Here is a 21,835-nt window from a genome sequence, read left to right on the forward strand (position 1 = left end):
CTCTCTGTTGGTAGTAAGCAAACAAACAAACAAACAAATCTATTAAAAAAAAAACATCAATATACATAAATAAATAAAACCTTTATAATCACTCCTTATCACTCCAAACTGATCCTCTCTGTTAGTTAAAAAGTAAACCAACAAATAAATCCATCAATAAATCAATTAATATAAATAATAACACTATTATAATTACTTCAATTAGTAATTACTTCAATAACTTCGATTTTCTGTGTTGGTTGTAAGCAAGGTTGGAAGTAAACAATCAAATAAATAAATCAATCAATATAAATAAATAAATATAAAAAAATAAATAAATGCATTATAACAACTCCAAAGTATATGTGTGTATATAAAATTATAAAAAGTAAATAATAATAATAGCTCCAGCACAATAACTTCTGTATTTTTACGGAGAAGTGCATGTCGTGAATGAAAGCATATGCAATTGATATTTAAAAGGAGTAGAAGTTGATCAGTTCCTCTTCTATGCGTGTCTAGAGGCCGGAGCTCCTGCAGTTTTCAGGTGTAAACATCAGAGCAGCTCTTCCTCCACCGAGCATCAGAAGCTGAAAACACAACATCCTCTTTCCTGCACACAAACAGCACTGAAGTCTGCAGACGCCAGGCCTGTCTCTCATGTTTTTGCATAAGAGGCTATTTTTTAAAAGCTTCAAACAAATGTGTTTGGCAGCTTTCAGGACCACAGAGATGCTGACGCGCAAAGTGTTTCCCTAAAACTAGTAGTTTCTTAAAACAAAAAGATGCATCATACACTACCTGACAGAAGTCTTGCTGTGGATCTATATTGGACATTATTTCTGTTCAGTGATGAGACTTTTGTCAAAGCAAAGTCAGACCTTACTGTCCTAATGAAATCATTTTAAATTAAGGCATGATCATATTTTATATTATTTGTTCTTCCTAAAACTTAGACAGGCGACAAGACTTTTGTCAGGTAGTGTATAGGCATGAAACTAATTATTCACAGTTAAAATGCAATGCATCTTTTTTACCATACTGTGCATTTTGCGTATAACTGTTGTTAATGACATTGTTTAGTCAAGGTTATTGTAATTAGCTCAAAGCAAAAACATAAAAAAATAATAATAAAAATAATAATAATAAAGAAAGTAAATATTAATACTACTACTAATACTACTAATAATAATAAAGTTAATAAATAATAATAATAATAATAAAGAAATTAATAATAATAATAATAAACTGAATAAATAATTATAAAAATAATAATAAAGAAATTAAATAATAATAATAAAGGCATTAATAATAATAATAACAATACACACAATAATAAATAATAACAAAATAATAATAATAACGACATTAAATAATAATAATAATAATAATAATAATAATAATAAAATTAACAAATATCAAAATCTTAATTCTAGATAACATTTAAAGATTTACATTTTTAATATAATTTTAAATTAGTAAAATCTTTAATATTAAACAATAATTTCCATTATTATTATTTTTTTTAAATCAAATCAAATCACTTTTATCGTCACATCATCGGCAGCATGTGTGCTATGATGAGTGAAAAACTTGTGTGCTGGCTCCTAAATACAACGACAAACTCCAGAACAATACATAAGTTTCATTTTAATTGCATCTTTTCATTGCATTGAACTTAAATTGCATCAATTAAAGTATGACAATAAAATATTCTTATTTGCAATAAAACATTTCTTTGCCATGATTATTTAGTTCTCAGATATCCAACTTTTTCTCTAATACTTCATTTGCTTATTATTTATTCATTGCAATAACTCCACTATATGCTGTACAGTCCAGGAAGACACTTAAAGACACACACACACACACACACACACACACACACACACACACAGTCATTTCTGAACTCATCAATAATTCATTTGTGTTTTGTTGCTGAACTTTGCTTTGATTCTGCTCTTTGAATTGTAGAGCGGTAAACTGATCTTCCTGTCATTCAGATTCAACATCCTGATGGGTGTGTGTGTGAGAGTGTGTGTGTGTGTGTGTGTGATTTAAATCAAACTCATCTGAGAAGAGGACAATTCTTTAATCCTGACTAACACACAAACACACCTATGCAAACATACATAGACTGTACATGCAACACATGCAAACACACATGCATACCTATATAAACACACATTCATACTTACACACACATACTATACATACACACACACACACACACGCATACCTACACAAACATATAGACACATTCATACAGACTGTAGACACACACTAACACTCACATGCAAACACACGCATAAACATACACACACATACACACTGACAAACATACAAGCACGCACACACACACATACATACTAACACACATACACACACACACACACACACACACACACACACACACACACACACACACACACACACACACACACACACACACACACACACAAGCACAACCATACAAACACACAAGCATACCTACACACACACACACACACACACACACACACACACACGCACGCACACACACACACACACACACACACACACACACACACACACACACACACACAAACCAATACAAACACACCTAAGCACACAAACACACATGCAATACCTATACACACACAAACCAATACAGACACACACAAACACACATGCATACCTATACATACACACACTTGCAATGCACACACACGCACGCGCACACACACACAAACACACTTGTATACATATACATACACACAAATGCCCATACACACGAACACACACACACAAAAACACATGCATACTTATACAAAGATATATACACACATACATACGCACACACGCACAAACCAATACAATCACACACATACACAGAAGCACACATTCATACCTATACATACGCACACACACACAAACAAATACAAACACACACAAACACACAAACAAACATGCATACCTATACATACACACACCAACACACACCTATACATACACAAACACACACACAGAAGCACACCCACAGAAAAACAAATACACGTCACACACACACAAACACACACACAGCGGTTCTCAGTAGTTTCTGAGGTTTACCAGCACCCAGAAAGCAAACAGGTGACCCGTAAGCCCTGAACACACACACACACACACACCAGCTGAGACCTGATACAGTCCTGACACCAAACACCGGCAGCAGCGCGCCTTAATTCAGCTTCAGCTACGCCACAGCAACACTACCTGCTGCGTAAATCAAGACACCAAATAAACACACACACAAACACACTCTCACCGGGGTTGCAGAGGACAACAGGAAACAAGACACAATCAGCACAAACAGGAAGTGGCTCACAGATCGGTTTAGATTCACAGCGATTAGCTACACCTCACCATCCACAAGACTACGGGCAGCTTATTCATATTCAGAGTCATTAAACAGATCAAAAGTTACGTTAACAATGATGATCAAAGTGTTATTATCCATTTCAAAGTGTAAACGTTTTATTCATCAACAATATCTAGATGAGTAAAAGTTTTGTTATCTCTGGTTAGCATGTTGCTACCATGTTTTTAGCATGTTTAATGTTTTGTTAGCATTGTTTAAATCCACACAGATGACATTGTTTATCACGACATTGACCAATAGATTAAGACGTTTCTAGCATGAATTAGCACGTTGCTAATGTTTTTAACACAAAATACATAATATTAGCATGAATATAAGACTAACATTAGCAAGAATTAACATGTTTCTAGCATGTATTTAAAAATTTTAATTTAACTTACTCTGTCTCTCTCAATTAGCATGTTGCTACCATATGTTCTTAGCTTGTTGAATATTTTGTTAGCATGCATTGTTTAAATGCATATAGATGACATTGTTTAGCATGATTGACATTGACAAATTAACATGTTTCTAGCATGAATTAGCATGCTGCTAAAGTTTTTAACACAAAATACATAGTATTAGCATGAATAGAAGCCTAACATTAGCAAGAATTTGCATGTTTATGATATTATTAACATCAAAATTGCATGCTTCTAGAATTAGCATGTTGTTGCCATGTTTTCTAGCATTTTATTATAGAGTCAGCCATGCAAAATAATGTTTTATAAGCTAAAATATTTTAAATGTTTAATATAACTTTTGAAAGTTCTACTTTCTCTGTTAGCATGTTGCTATGTTTTTAACATGTTTAATGTTTTGTTAGCATGCAGCGTTTAAATCCACATAGATGACATCGTTTAACATGTTTGGCATTGATTAACAGATCTAACATGGATTAGCATGTCGCAAATTTTTTTAATATGAAATGCATAACATGCATATTAGCATGAATTGAAGACTAACATTAGCAAGACTTTGCATGTTTCAAACAAGTTAATCATATTATATTTACATGAAACAGTCATGCTTCTAGAATTAGCATGTTGTTAATATATTTTCTAGCGTTATATACAAGAGTAAAACGTACAAAATAATGTTTCACATGCTAAAAACATTTAAAATGATTAATACAATTTTTTGAAAGGTTTGCTCTCTCTCTGTTAGCATGTAGCTATGCTATGTAGCATATTCTTAACACTTTTAATATTTTGTAATGGAGTATTTAGCATGAATTAGCCTGTTTGTAGCTTTTTAAATCAACATGGCTAAAATGATTTAACATGTCGCTAGCATGAATTCACATTGTCAGCATGAATAGTCATGTTGCTAATACTTCTAAAACAAACTACATATATATATATATAACTACTAGCGGTTTTGAAGAGGTGTCAAAGTAAACTTAGCTTCATCTGCAGTCTACTTCCAGAAAAGTTATGATTCATAAAAACATTAAAGCCTAAAAGGACAATTGAATGTGTTCACGCCAGTGTAAAACCTGTTGTAGAATCATCATATAAACAGGCATTAATTGGTCTTAAAATTACTGTAATATCCCTTATCACAATCATTTCTATGACAGTATATCGCACAACAAACATGACTTATCGTGACAGGCCTAGCCCTATTCAGAAGGATCTAACAGACTGACATTAGTCACATTACAGCACTAAGTCTGTGTGTGTGTGCGTGTGTGTGTGTGTTCATTGATTTGTCCTACATTAGTTAAACATCCTCTGGGAGACTGAGAGCAGATTGCTAACAACCTCATTAGCTAATGCATCAGTCCAGCACTCAGTGCTCAGTGTACATCAGGAGACGGCCAATATTGCCAGCTCACTACAATAATACACTTCACATTCACTGTTCTAGAGGGGTTAATATTAGATTAGATTAAACTTTATTGTCAATACACAAGGCAATGAAATGAAGTTTAGGTCTAATCAGGAGTGCAATAGCAGCAAGTGCAGGATAGGTATAAGTGCAATTGTTGAAAACTATGGGTATATTTACAGATGGATGCACTATGAACATTACACACAATAGAACTGCATGCTATTGGAAAAATCTAACATTGTGAGAGAGCTGCACGATATTGGAAAAAGCTGATAATGCGATATTTTATTTTTATGCGGTAAATTTTGTGGCATAGGATACCGTTTTATGTTTGAATAGCTCTATTTAATGGTTTTCTAGAGTCAAAAATATTCAAGTACAGAAATTGAATAATCACAATGCAAAAAAATGCTTTGCTTAAAGTAATGAAAAGGACAAACTGAAACAAATGAAAATAACAAATGAAAAAAAAAAAAAAAAATATATATATATATATATATATATATATATATATATATATATATATATATATATATATATATATATATACATATACATATACACACACATACATACACACACACACGCACGCACGCACGCACGCACGCACGCACGCACGCACATTTACACATAAAATATATATACATAAAACCAATTTCCAAACCAGAAGAGACAATAAACCAAATCTGTATTTAGGATTAAGGGTAAAATTAATCCAGTTAATAAAAAATAAATAGAAGAATGGTAATTGACAAATAAAAATTCAAGGTATTCAAAACCGTGCTGAAAGAGGTCTACGACAATAAAGAAAAGTTATCAGAAGCCCAAACAGGGAACCTTAAATTACTATAAAAAGGAAAAAATAATTAAAAATAGGTAAAATAAATAAAGGAGGAAAATAAATTAATTAAAATGTTATATAATTAAAGCCATTGGCTGACTTCTAGCTTAATTTTATCTTCTATTGCAGTGCTTTGAGTTTACGAAAAGCGCATCACAAATAAAAAGCATCATTATTAACAATAATAAAAACTGTGCAAACATTAAAATGATCAATAAAAAACTATTATTTTAATTAAATAAACACAATCTCATCAATATAATCGAATGACTAATTAATCAAGCAAGCATTAGTATAACTAACAGAATAACAATGCAATATATTCCGTTTTTTTTTTATTGTGCATGTTATTAAACACTATAATATAATAATACAATATAATAATAACGTTTATCAAGCTCTTTTATTTTCTTCTAATATGATTAAATAATGCAAAGGATATTATGGCTAAACAAACAGAGATGCTTAATTTTTTTATAGCATGCAAGAAATGTTGTTTCTCCTGTTAAAGGTAATGATTTCAATATAAATCCCTTTCAAACACAATCCAGCATCATGGTTTGCTGGAGGAAGTTGCACAAGATGGCTTGAGCCTCACCCAACCGTCATAAACACACACTGACATGAGGGAATGTGGCTGTTCTAGATGCCTGAAGACAAATAGAACACCCACACACACACACACACACACACACACACACACACACACACACACACACACACACACACACACACACACACACACATACCTGCTGCTACAGGCTAATTTCTCTGGTATTGTTTTCCGGATGCAAGAGCAACTTCTAAAGCGCTTCATCAGAACATGTCCTGAGGTCACTGTAAAGTGTTACTGTAAGTCAGAGCGTGTCAACACCGCTCATTCATGAAACATTTTACACACTGTTACGTAATTAGACCACAAACAGAGAAGCAGGCCTGACATTTTGAGCTCACTGGTGTGTAGTATTAAAGGAAGAGTGTGTGGAATGGTTATAATAGTTCTGTCGCTGATAGTTATTGGTAAACCAATGCTATATCATCTACATGACAGTAAACTGACTTCCTGCATTTTATTAGCTTTGCACTTTACCCGATGTGGCTTGTGATTTTGGTCTTGTGGATAATAAAGCATGTGGAATAAAGAAATCACACAAACTAAAACATAAGAAATGAGCAGGGAGCTGAGATTGAGTTAATAAAAACCAGCTGACAACACACTGGCAGCCAGCCAAAACATGGCTAGATTTATCTGGGAGTTCATATTCTTTGAATGAATGTAGTAAATGAATGAACAAATGAATGAATGAACAAATAGTGAATGATTGACTGAATGAATGATTGAAAGAGGGAGTGAATTAATGAATGATTGAATGAATGAATGAATGAATGAAGTGAATGATTAAATGAACAGATTTATTAATTAAAAAATGATTAAATGAATGAGGGAATGAATGAATGAATGGCTGAGTGAATAAATGAGCAAGTGAGAATTAATGATTGAATGGCTGAGTGAATAAATGAGTGAGTGAGAATTAATGATTGAATGAATTGATCAACAGCTGAATGAATGATCTTTTTTAAATGAATGAATGATTGAATAAATGATTGAATGGATCACTGAATGAATGAGAGAGGGAAATACTGATTAAATAAATGAATTATTGATTGAGGGAGTGAATGAATGAATTAGTGAAGAAAATATTGAATGAATTAGTTAATGAATGAGGGACAATTAATAATTGAATGAATTAGTTTAGGAATGGGAGTGAATTGATGAATAGTTGAATGAATGGTTCAATGAATGAGTAAATAAATGATTGAATGAATGAAAGATTGAGGGAATGACTGATTAAATGAATGAATTAATGATTGAGTGAGTGAATAAATGAATAAGTGAAGGAATGGTTGATTGAATGAATGAAAGAATGAATGCGTGAGAATGAATGATTGAATCAATTGATTAATAAATGAGGAAGTGAACTGATGAATAGTTGAATAAATGATTGAATGAATAATTGTTTAAATTAATAAATGAATAATAGAATGAGTAAATAAATGATTGAGTGAATGAATGAATGAGCGAATGACTGATTAAATGAATGAATTAATGATTGAATGAATGAGGGAGTGAATGAATAAGAGAATGAATAAGTGTAAAAATGTTTAAACGAATGAATGATTGAGTGAATGGGAGAGTGAGTGAATGGAATAATAAATTATTAAATGAATGAGTGAATGAATGATTGATTAAATGGATGAATGAGTAAATGAATGAGCAAATTAATGAATGAGGAACTGAATAAATGAGCAAGTGAAGAAATGATTAAATAAATGAATGAATAAGAGAGCGACAATGAATAATTGAAAAAATTAATGAATGAATGAATGAGTTAATCAATGAAAGCATGAACGAAAGAGTTAATGAATGAGTCAATTAATGAGTGAATGAATGAATGAGTTAATGAGTAAATGAATTAAATGAATAGACGAAAGAATAAATAAACAAATGACTGAGTTAATGAATGAATGAATGAATGAATGTCTGGCCTCCATAAATGTGTCAGTAGTTCACCTGTTTAACAGCAGGATGGATGGTAACTAGTGAAGCGCTTCTGTCAGACGTGGTTCTGGCTAATTAGGCCTCTAGTATAAATAGCAGTTTCAAGTGACATTAATTATAGGCCGGTCCAGAGGGAAATCCACAGTTAAAATGACTAGTGCATCTATTATGAGTAGAAGGAGAACAGGAGAAGTGTGCGATGTAAATATAGCACAATGAGGAAAAAACTAGGGCTGCGTTCACATCCACACATCATACCTGGAGGACTAAGTCTTCATTCAAACACTCGCTGAGAGAGAAATGCAGCACAGTACATTCAGCTCAGTTAAGGATTGCTATAGTTTAATAGATTTTTTATAGTAACTTTTATTTTAATTATGAAAATATTAAATATAAAGAATAATAAACTATATTTTGTTTAAATTTTTGTTTAGTAACTATAATAACCCAGATGGTTTAAATAATTTGATTAAATTAGTGCTTATTTTTAGATTCCGCTTTGACAGAATTTATTTATTATTTATTTATTTATTATTATTGTTTTAAATACAGTTTTTAATTTTTGTTTATTTTAGTGTGAGCTATTTCTATTACTTTGCCCAAAATTCTTTAAAATATATATACACCTCTTTAAAATTCTTTAAAATATACACACACTACCAGTCAAAAGATTGGGGTCAACAGGATTTTGAAATGTTTTAAAATAGGCTTCTCCTGCTCACCAAGGCTGCATTTATTTAATCAAAAGTACAGTACAGAATGTACAATCGTGAAATGTTATGGTACTAGAAAATTACTGTTCAAAAGTAGATTATCGTTTAATTTAATCATTAATTGTAGTGATTTTAAAGATGAATTTTCAGCTTCATTACTTCAGTCTACACTCACATGATCCTTCAGAAATCACTCTAATTTGAATTATTATTAATATTATTACAGGTGGCACAGTGGGTAGCACGACTGCCTTACAGCAAGGAGGCTGCTGGTTCTAGCCTCAATTGGGTCAGTTGACATTTCTGTGTGGAGTTTGCATGTTCTCCCTGTGTTGGCGTGGGTTTCCCCCCGGTGCTCCGGTTTCCCCCACAGTCTAAACACTTCAGCTATAGGTGGCCGAGAGAGCTTAGCAATTTAAGAAAGCACACGCAATTACAAAAAAACACACCAGCAAATAAAGAAACGATCTTCATCAATTTGACAGCACACGTGTTGCAAATTCGCACAACACAAACAACCGAAGAAACACGCAGCAAATTAGTCACAACACTTGCAAATATCCACATATCACAACGGAAATGTTTCAAGGGGACTTAAAAACATGACAGACGCTGCTAAGATATTGATATTATTATGTCGTGTAATCAGGATATTAAAATAAAGAACAACTCGCCTTTCAAAGACCACCAATCACTTCACTGAGCAGCAGTCACGGCATAATAACACATCCGTCGTGTTACTGTGCTGTCAAGTTGATGAAGATCGTTTCTTTATTTGCTGGTGTTTTTTGTAATTGAATGTGCTCTCTCAAAGTGCAGACTGCTAAGCTTTCTCAGCCACCTTAGAAAACAGACCTTAAACGCACAGATTGTATTACTGCATACATTTCACCAGAAGCGCTTGACCCAGGTAACTGAGCAAATTATCTCCTCATGCCGAGTATATATTTAAATAATAATTTGTAATATTTTCATTGTGGGTTTTTTTGCATAAAATGGCAATACATGTTAATTCATTCAATGCAATAGTTTCCATATTTCTGCTTTTTTTAATATTTAAAAAAAATATTTTATATTTTAAAAAATAATTTATTATTATAATAATTTATATAAATTATTTTTATTTTATTGTAATATTTTGATTTATTAAAAAAATAATTTTATATTTTAAAAAATAATTTATTATTATTATAATTTATATAAATTATTTTTATTTTATTTTAATATTTTGATTTATTTAAAAAAAATTTATGTTGGACTTCCGGTTTCGATATGAGCGAGTAGCACGCACGTCAAGACAGCTCCGTGAAAAATCTAATATAACTTTGTCAGAACATCTTGTACAAGATAGTGAGCACTAGTATACTTATAGTCTCACATTCTAGAAACTACTAACCGACATCAGGATTTAATTTGTCCAGTTTTCTTATTATGCCGGCAAAATCTCGAAAAAACCCGGACCAGGCCGCGACAGCCTCCGGCTCTTGTGTGGAAGAAACGCCTGAAGAGGATGCTCCAGAGGCGGGCAGCTCAGTCATCCTTAATGCGATATCTTCTCTCCGTGCAGAACTTCACTCAATTAAATCAGACATTGGGGAAATTATAGATTCGAAGATCGAGCAACTTGCTGTCACTATCAGAGGAGAACTGTCAGCATTTAAAAACGAGGCCAACTCGGCAATTTCGGAGATTAAAGCTACGGCGGATGATCATGCCGCGAAATTAACAACGCTGGAAAGTTACGCTTCTACTTCGTCGGACACAATGGTTAAGATGGAACAAGATCTGGTTAAACTGAAGCTCACCGTGGAGCAACTTACTGAAAAATGCATAGACCTCGAAAGCCGCAGCAGAAGGCAAAATATACGCATACTGAACATTAAAGAGGGTGCTGAATTCGGAGTGAAGCCTAGAGATTTCGTTGCTCAACTCCTGACAGAAGCCTTGTCACTTGAGAAACCTCCACTTGTGGATCGTGCCCACCGAGCTCTACGCGCCCGCCCTGGAAATGATGAACCACCTCGCGCTTTCATTTTGCGCCTGCATTATGTCCACGAGATGGAAGAAATAATGCAAAAAGCGGCTAGGAAGCAACAGATTGTCTTCAAGGCACAAAGAATTAATATCTTTCCGGACTATCCACCTGCTGTGGTAAAACGACGCGCACTTTTCAAGCGCGCGAGGGAGTTGCTGAAGGATAAACCAGGAGTGAAATACGGACTGCAATACCCTGCTAAACTGAGGGTATCACACAACGGCAAAGAGTTCTACTTTACCGACCCCGACAAAGCGGTTAGGTTTGCTGAAAGCAACTTTGAAATACCAGGAACAGTGTAAAGGATGTCAGACTCAAGATAAGTCAAGATAAGAATAACGTAACTGTTGAACTTTAATTTTGAGCATTATTCTCTAAAGGACTCTTGTTTCGTTATGTTATATTGAGATGTTCTTCAAAACTCTTTATTACGGAGCTGTGCTGCTGATGCGAGTTTGTTTTTGGAAGTTTAAGGTTTGATAATTTTGAAAGTAATTGTCTGTTTTTGACTAACGTTTATTGTTTATTTTATTTTATTTATTTATTTTTTTCGTGTGTAATTCCGTATCGTGCCGCGAGTTCTGGTTTGTCGGTTAGATGACGGGGTTAATGTTTAAGTTTCGGGAAAGGAGCCTGTTTAAGATACCTTATAGTAAACGAACAGTGAAGATTATTGATTTGATCTTTTTTAAATCAAGAAAAAATAACAACTAAATGTAGTAGGAAGGGTCTCAAATTTGTCTCGTGGAATGTAAAAGGATTAAATCATCCGGTTAAGAGAAGCAAAACAATAGCGCATTTAAAGTCTCTTTCCTCAGATATAATATTTTTGCAGGAAACTCATCTAAAAAAAGATTCCAAAAATAAACTGAAGGGTAGCTGGATAGGACAGATATATCAATCCAATTTTTCAGTTAAATCTAGGGGGGTTGCTATTTTATTTAGAAAAGGGGTTCCATTTAAACTAAACAACCTGGAAACAGACAGGGAAGGACGCTACATCATTCTATCTGGTGAGATCTGTGGCTTACCAATTACGTTAATAAATTTGTACGGTCCAAACCATGACGAACCAGAATTTTTTAGAAAAATATTCTCTTTAATCCCCAAACTGTCCCAAACCAATCTTGTCATAGGCGGGGACTTTAATTGTGTCCTTGACGGATATCTTGATAGATCCTCGATTAAAATTGCCCCACATTCTAATTCAAGACATTTTTTGAATGCTTTTATCGATAATTCTAATTTGGTTGACATATGGAGACTTATGTACCCAACTGAAAGGGATTATACATTTCACTCACATGTGCATAATGTATATACCCGTATTGATTTTTTTCTAGTCGACAGCAATCTCATTTCTAGTGTTTTAAACTCTAAAATTCATGACATACTGATTTCAGACCATGCCCCTGTTTCATTTGAAGTCATTCTTGATCAAACATCTTTTACTCGTCCATTGTGGAGGATGGACCCTCAGTTAACAGCTGATCCTAAATTCATAGATTATATGAATTTGCAACTAAACATATTTTTTGATTGTAACGATAAGCCAGAAACATCACCAGCATTACTCTGGGAAACGTTAAAAGCGTATATAAGAGGTTGTGTTTTATCATATCAAGGGTCCAAGAATAAACTATACAAAACAAAACTAAGTGATTTAGAAAAACAAATCCACCAGCTAGACATTGAAAATGCAATAAACCCCTCATTAGATGTTTATAAGAAAATTTTACAGTTAAGGTACGAATACAATAATATAGTCTCTGCTAAAATTAATAGAACTTTTCATTATGTAAAACAGAAATATTTTGAATTTGGAGAGAAACCCCATAAATTACTAGCTAGACAGTTGCGCAAAATTGATAGTGAAAGAACAATCCATAAAATAAAAACCAAACATGGGACTCACTGTATCTCAAATAAAGAGATAAACAAATGTTTTAAGGAATTTTATTCAAAGTTATACTCCTCAGACACTGAGTTTGACTCACAAACAATGGACTTATTTCTACATAAATGTAATCTCCCCAAGTTATCTCCAGAGGACAAAGCATGTCTTAATAAAAACATTACTTTGGAGGAATTAAAGATCACTATAAATACTTTAAAAAACTGTAAAACTCCTGGTCCAGATGGGCTGCCTGCTGAACTATATAAAAAATTCGGCCACATACTTACTCCATATTTGCTTAAAACCTTTCAACAGGCATTAAAAACTGGACTACCTCCAACTTTCTCTGAGGCTATTATTACAGTAATTCCTAAAAAAGATAAAAATCCAGAAGAAGTTGAGTCGTATAGACCTATCTCTCTCCTCAATGTTGATCAAAAAATATTGTCTAAAACACTCGCTAATAGGCTCTGTAAATTTATCAATAAATTGGTTAACGTAGATCAGAATGGATTTATTCCAGGAAGAAGCACTATCCATAATATAAGAAGATTATTTAACATAATTTATCACCCTAAGGCAATCCGAGACAATTTGATTGTAATATCATTAGATGCCGAAAAGGCATTCGACCGAGTCGAGTGGGGTTACTTGTTCGCTGTCCTGGAGAAATTTGATTTGGGTGATGATTTTATATCTTGGATAAAAATTTTGTGCAATAGTCCATTAGCACGTGTTTTAACAAATAGAACAATTTCAGACTCTTTTTATCTTAAAAGAGGAACCAGACAGGGTTGCCCTCTCTCACCTCTTTTGTTCGCATTGACGGTAGAGCCTCTTGCAGAAGCCATTCGATCCAATTCTTGCATACATGGCTTTCATACTTCAAATACTATTAATAAAATATCATTGTATGCAGATGATATTTTGCTTTATATCACCCAACCACAAGTGAGTCTCCCAGCTGTACTCAAGATTATTAATACTTTTGGGAAGTTTTCTGGCTTTAAAGTTAATTTAGAAAAAAGTGAACTCATGCCCATTGGTTTAAAAGACCTATCTATAATACATACTTCTCCATTTAAGGTGTCCACAGAAAAAATTGTATACCTTGGAATTGTAGTTACCTGTAAATACTCTCTACTCTTCAAAGCTAATTTTAACCCCTTATTGTCTAAACTACAGAAGTGTATAGACTATTGGAAGACGCTCCCAATCTCTTTAATTGGCAGAATAAATGCGATAAAAATGATTTTTCTTCCTCAAATATTATATTTATTTCGTAATATTCCAATACTATTATCCAAGTCCTTCTTTAAGCACTTGGACTCCATTATTCTTCCGTTTCTGTGGAACTACAAAAGTCATAGAATTAAAAAAAATCATCTTTGTAAACCCAAACAGGAGGGGGGTTTAGCCTTCCCAGATTTTCGTCTCTACTACTGGGCTACACACATACAAATCTTCACATTATGGTTGGAACAATCGGCTACTGCCCCAGACTGGCTTCAGATAGAGCGAGATTACTGCCATCCTTATGATCTTGGAGCAATGTTATTATCTCCAGTGATAACAGACCAAACAGTAGTTAATAGTATTGTTACAAAGAATCAGTTACGAATTTGGAGACAGATAAGAGAATATCTTAAGATAAAATCACTTTCTCTCCTAATCCCAATTGCAAATAACCCATCATTTCTCCCTTCAAAATTAGATACAACCTTTAATCAATGGAAGAAGTTGGGTATAAACACAGTTAAGGATCTTTATATAGATGGGGTTTTAGGTTCCTTTACTCAATTACAACAGAAATATAACCTTCCAAAAATACATTTTTTCAGATTTTTACAAATAAGAAATTACCTGCGCACACATAATGTTTCCCTAGAGGAGGTGCCGCCCTCAATTGCTGATGACTGTCTCACACAGTGCAGGGGACAAAAACATCAATTATCTCTAATTTATGAAAGGTTATTTGCAGCTAATGCCCCCACTACAAAGATGATCAGAGAAGAATGGGAACGAGAGTTTGGCATCAAAATTTCAGAAGAGATTTGGCAGAATAGCTTAGAGGACATTGATAAACAATCAATCAACACTAGATTATGCCTCATCCAGTTCAAGGTCTTACATAGGCTACATTTCTCCAAAAAGAAATTACATAGGATTTTCCCCAACATATCTCCCATTTGTGATAAGTGCAAATCAGAAGAAGCTGATTTAGCTCATAGTTTTGTATTCTGTCATAAAATACAGGGATTCTGGAATGAGGTCTTTAAAGTGCTTTCAGATGTTCTTGACCAACATATAGATCCTGACCCAATGCTTATTATATTAGGACATTCTGATTATACATATTCATTGAGCAGTCCACAACAGAAATTCCTTGCATATTGTTTGATTACAGCCAAAAAGCTGCTATTATTGTATTGGAAAAATGTTAATCCTCCAACTGCCAAACTATGGCTTGAAGAATTGACATCTACTCTGCATCTGGAACGAACCAGATTTATTTTAAAAGGCAACATTGGACAATTTCAGAAAATTTGGGGCCCTTTCTTTTGTTACTTCATGGGGAATTCTTCCCCCCAAAGCAATGTATTGTAAATAAAAGTTGTTTTGATTATCACTGTAGTGTATACTTACAGGCTGGGCTTGGGGTGTTTGTTTTTTTTTTTATGTTTGTTTGTTTGTTTGTTTTGTTTTTGTAAATGTATGCATATCAGAAAACTAATCCTGTGATTATTGTAAGTTTATTCAACGACCAAATAAAAAACTTATTTGACAAAAAAAAAAAAAATAAAAAAAATTTATGTTTAAAAAATTATTTATTATTATAATAATTTATATAATTTATTTTTCTTTTATTTTAATATTTTGATAGTTTTTTTTTATATCCCAACGCACTTCTTATTTATTTTAATTTTAGTTTGACCTCATTTGCTTTAGTTAAATATAAAGGACTATTAACTCATTTACTGGTTTATTTAGCATGTGCTTTATGTGTTTATAGGTCTTTATTTTTGATGTAATTGAACAGCTGAGTCTGATCTGTGCTTAAGCTGCGGCAGCTGAAGATGTTGGATTTATCTGTTTTGTGAGTGAACGGCTCAGACTGCTGTGTGTAAATGCATGTGTGTGTATGTGTGTGTAAATGCAGCGGTTCCTCTCAGCGTGACCCATGAAGGCCTGCTGATCATCAAACCTCAGCTAATCTCAACATCCTCTGCACTGATCTCCAACTGTGATCAAACTAAAGCTCGCAGACACAGGATTCATCAACAAACACCTCCAGCAGATCCAAACAACACATCACCACTATAACCAAACTTAGAAAAAACCCAAAATGTAAAGCAATTCAGTGCATTTCATCTTTATTTCTATAGTGCTTATATCCGGTGTAGATCGGGTCAAAACAGCTTAACAGAAAAAGTTCTAGTAAATTAACACTGCTTCAGCCCAGTTTTCAGAGTTGAAGTTCAGTTGAGTGTCACTGCTGAAATTTGTTGTGCTTTTATCAAGTAAATTGCGTCCCAAATGAAGTTTCATAAACTAATTTCGAGAGGAGCACGTGATATGATTGACTGCAGCCGGCCACTCATCTAAGCTCATTAGCTAGCCAATCGGAACGATCCAAACCCACTATAAATAACCTAGCTAAAATGTACACCCCTATCTTCGTTTTCCGAAGAAACCCCCCATCCACCCCTTCTCCTCCTTTCCTCTTTTGCCGAGGGGAGCTCTCGAGAACACCTGACCTCGTACTCCCCTCACATGCTTTATGGACCTGGCGGGAACCCTGGGCTCAACTATCTCCGAGCTCAGGGTTCTCTCCCGGGACAGCATGCCAAACCTGCTAACTTGCTAACAAGTTGTCAAACAGTATCTAAGTGTGAACTCTTGAAATGGAGTTTAGATTCGTACAAAATGGATGCTTTTTTTACCGAATGATAATCATACACCATTTCCCAGGTGACATTTAATATCAAAATATTAAAACGTGTTTAATTTAGCTTCCAACTTATAAAATAAATGGCCAAACTAACAAACAGGGATCTGTTTTAACAATCTAGGCACAAAGTCTAAAGCGCAGGGTGCAAAAGCATTAAGGACATGTCTAAATCCACTTTTGGTAATATAAGGAAGGAAAAATCCGCTTTGCGCCGTGGCGCATGGTTTAATGTTATGTTCACACCAGACACGGAGTGCGCAGATATAGCCGCTTAAACATTTGAGTTTACTCGCTTCATTCACGCGTCTAACCCTGCTTCATTCGCGCGTCTAATTCACTTCAGAACAGATGCGGATTTGCGTGATGGGCAGGGCTTCGGTCTGCCCGGTGACTCTAGCTTCGTAGCTAAATGGCTAACATGGATTTTATGAAGAAAATAACAGTGCTTATGTGCTTTATGAAGACTGAAATCAGCATTGATACGTTTAGGGCCACTAGATTGTTTCAGATGTGCAGCAGCTCTGTGAGCTCATAAACTCCTCCAGGAACTGTACCTGGATGATGGAGGCTTTCAGCGGTGCTTCTGACTTAGCCGAGCCCAGTTTGATGAACTTTTTGACGGTGTCAGCAGGAGGATTTCCCCCGGGATACCAACAATAGGCGATATGTCACAATCAGGGCCTACTCACACTATGCCATCCGTACCGTGCCCAGGCCCGTTTCCCGGATCGTTTGAGAAGTGTGAGTGCGCTGAATCGGGCTCAAACACGGTTTACTTGGCCGGCCCTGGCCCGGTTGGAAGAGGTGGGCCTGAGCGCGGTTCACTTGGGCTTTGGCGCGGTAAGTTTGTAATTTGAGTGCAAAGCATGCCAAAGCCCAAAACTGAAAGTGAGACGTGACTTTTAAGGGACCGTTTTATATGGATTTATTAATCAATCTTACTGTTCTTACGCAAACTGCCGTAGTTTATTAAAGACGCAAACCCCTCACTGCACGACAGCTGCACCTTCAGCAGACCTCCTCATTCCTGCAGCACGAGGGCTTTATGATTGTTTATGAGCGACAAAAGTGGCGGATCTGTTCGGCGAAATATCTGACTGCGTCACAGCATCCCTAAGGACTGTTTGGCGAAATATTTGACTGCATGTCACTGCATATCAAACGACATGACAAGAGAAATCTGCTCTGTGCTGCTGAGTGAGAGAGTGCCTCTCACTAAACAGCGCAGCAGCGATGACGTAAGCGTGCCGAGGCCTGATTGTGGTGTTAGTGCGGGCCGTCGGGGGAGACAAGCGTGCTTTGGCCCGGTTCGAGGCAACTGTACCTAGTGTGAGTACGGCCTCAAACCCTCTACAACAGCAAGCTCCTGATTGGTTAACGTGGCATGAATGCCGCTGAAGTTCAGATTTTCGAACTCGAGCGATTCGCATATCAAACGCACAAAACACTTAATTCGCACCGCGTCATTTGCGCAATTCACGCCATTCGCGCCGCAGGATGTCTATTCGCGCGTATGCATTGACTTAACATGCAAATCACTCGCGCGTCTGGTGTGACCACAGCATAACAGGGTTGAGCTTATTTTCTTAATGGTTTGAGAATAAACCAGTCAGTCTCATCTCCCATTCCCTTAAAGAGTCAGTTGAGTCACGCCATGGCACATTTGCTATTTACATGGCAGACTTTGTAAGTGGGAAAACTGAGCGCTTCACTAGCAAGGAAACAGTTAAACAGAGCATCTGCAGCCTCCTCATTCTTTACTTTCACTTTCTCTTTCGGTGATTAGGAAACGTGTTGTACACACAGACATCCATCAGTCTACATAATTAACTTCGTTTGTTAAGCACAAAGATTTGTTTCAGTTCTAATTTCCAGCAAAATAATAAATGAACAATAATAATGAAGCATGGCCAAACAACCGAGTTATCCAAACACGCATGCTCTGCCCCATATGGTCCAAAACCCCACAGGTGGACAAATCTAAGCCTGTTTTTATTAAAACAAATATAAATATGCATATAATGAATAATTCTAATGATAATAACAGCAATATACAAAAGCAAATTGTCATGAATAAACTGAAAAAGCCTGCCTGTTGAAGTGTACAGACGGCCCTGCTGTCCGTCTCTGTCTGTCTCTACAGTATCAGTATCAAGGTCCAGATAAGGAGCAGTCGTCATATTTAGCACAGCTCTGCAAGTCAAAGCAAAACATGCTGGAGCTGCAAAAACACACCGGCATTTCTGCTTCAGCTCGACATGTAGACAGTGTGTGTTGAGTATTGAAAAAAGTTTGTGTTAATATTGAAAAGATTGCTGTGGAAAAATAGTTAAAAAAAACAAACAAAAAAAAACAAGCAAAAGTTACAATTGAATATAAAACTAGGTTTAAACCAAGCAAACAACTAAATTTAATGAATATATAAAATAAAATATTTAAACTAAACTATTATATAAATTATATTTTTATCATTAATATTAATAATACTGTGAAAAAGGATTAAAAATGTAAAATTAAAGAGAAAAATTTTTCATTGAAATCAAATAATTTAATAAAATAAATAAATCAATACAGATATTCAATTCTAAAAAAAAAAGAAAAAAAAAAAAGAAAACTGATGACAATAAATTTCAATAAATAAACACCAATGGAATTAAAATAAAGTTCAACTTCAATTGTATAAACTTCATTCATTCATCAATTAATTTATTTTCCTTCAACTAAGTCCCTTTTTCAATCAAGGGTCACCACAGCTGAATGAACCGCCAACTTAGCCAGTATGTTTCATACAGGGGATGCCCTACCAGCTGCAACCCGGAATTGGGAAACCCCCATGCACACTCATTCACACTCACACACACACGCAAACTGACCAAGCCGGGACTCAAACCAACGACCTTCTTGGTGTGAGGTCACAGTGCTAACCACTGAGCCACTGTGTCACCTTGTGTAAACTTATATTAAACAATTAATATTGCCAATAATACAGTGAAAATGTATTATAAACTAAATAGCATTAATATTTTATACATACAAATAACTATAATATTAGTTCATCACAACGTCTGTAAAGTGATTACTTGAAAATATCTATCTTTTTACTTTTCAGCCTTTCTCCTAGAACCTTAAGCACAGCAATGAGGATTAAACTTTAGTCCACAGGTACACCAACAAAAAATATGTCTGCAAAATTGCTGCAAACAATTTGTGTTGAATTTAAAGAAGCAAATTAAATTGAGTAATGTTCAAATTAATTTGTTTAAATAAATTGTTTACCACCACTTACAAAGATTAAGTAAATCCAATGAATCATCTTGAATCTTTTTTTACAGTGATCATTTAAGATAACCAGGAAAATATTTTTTAAAAAATATAAAACTAAATAAATATAAAATAAACTAAATATTATATATAAAATATATTTTTCAGAAAATATCAGAATTTTAAGTCATTTTTGTAATTTACTGTCATTCATATTAACCCTACATTAAGGTAAACTTATGAAAACACATCGAAATTACATATTTCATCCTAAAACTTAAAATCATATGATAATTTTAATAATAAAAATTGTTCATGTAACAGAGAATAACTTTTGAATTATTTTCAATTCAACATTTTACAAAATACACGCATTCCTTTGACAGAACCCGGAAAAGATTCAAACTCAAGTGCAGCAATGTAGAAAAAATGATTCAATCAAAAGAATCAGTTCAGGAATCATCTGTGCTTCACTGTAACATTCAAACCGAAGCTTTGGCGCGCGGACATTCTTTCTTTCTCTGCTTAAAAAAGAGCCGACACGCCAGTTCATGTTCACAATCCGCTGTAGCAAGAAAACACAAGACTTTTGCCAGAGTCAGTCATTATTTACTGACAGCGGCGTGGCCGGTGATGACGCGACTGTTTCAAACGCGCGCCGCACGCGTACACACAACGCGTTCTTCTAGCTATTAAAAACCAACCACTACCAAACGCTTTGATCCTTAAAGTTGAACTTCTTAAACACTTTGTCTTATAACGCTAAATACGCGTCGGACGCATCGCGGACGCAACGCAACAACAACGCGTCCAGTATGAAAGAGGCTTTAGAGCTGCTGAGCGTTTATAGACTGAACATTACATTCAACATCTTTCACCACTCATATATAACCATGCAAAACACTGTAAATCCGTTTTCGAGGCACACGTGAACGCGTCCATACCGTCATGATCAAACACACTGAGCACATTCTCTTCCTTAAGGATGCGTCAACAAATCGCGACGCCTATCCTCCTGTAACGGTACACCTATTATTAAAGTATAAAGCTGTATTTGTGTGTGAAACAGAAAGATTTGCTCTTACCTTGATCATGAATCTCGCCGGGTGAAGATGTTCAGAGCCGCAGCAGCGCGTTCCTCTCTCTCCTGCTGCAGTGAACGCGCTTCTGACGCAGCGCTGATGGAGACACAAGCGCGCGCGCGTGTGTATGTGTGTGTGTGAGAGAGAACAGGGTGTGACGACTACACACACACACTCTCAATACACTTTCTAAACTGTAAAATGAAACAAAAAATCCGTACATTAGTATTTCTGAACAGTATTTCACCATTTAAAAGATGTTACAAATCATGAAACAAATATTGCATTTTACAGCAAACT

At 34.9% G+C, this 21,835-nt stretch overlaps 1 protein-coding gene across 2 annotated transcripts in view; it reads right to left on the reverse strand.

The window, feature by feature from the left end:
- si:dkey-97m3.1 overlaps positions 1–21,622 on the reverse strand; it is a 52,320-nt gene extending 30,698 nt beyond the window's left edge. For both annotated transcript variants that reach the window (XR_015481640.2, XM_087245557.2), the window contains exon 1: positions 21,539–21,622. The gene's annotated coding sequence lies outside the window, so the exon portion shown is untranslated. The remainder of the gene's footprint in view (positions 1–21,538) is intronic.
- Positions 21,623–21,835: the final 213 nt, after the last annotated feature.

The sequence above is a fragment of the Danio rerio genome, chromosome 4 (genome assembly GCF_052040795.2).
Source record: "Danio rerio strain M-AB ecotype USA chromosome 4, GRCz13ab, whole genome shotgun sequence".
Taxonomy (NCBI): domain Eukaryota; kingdom Metazoa; phylum Chordata; class Actinopteri; order Cypriniformes; family Danionidae; genus Danio; species Danio rerio.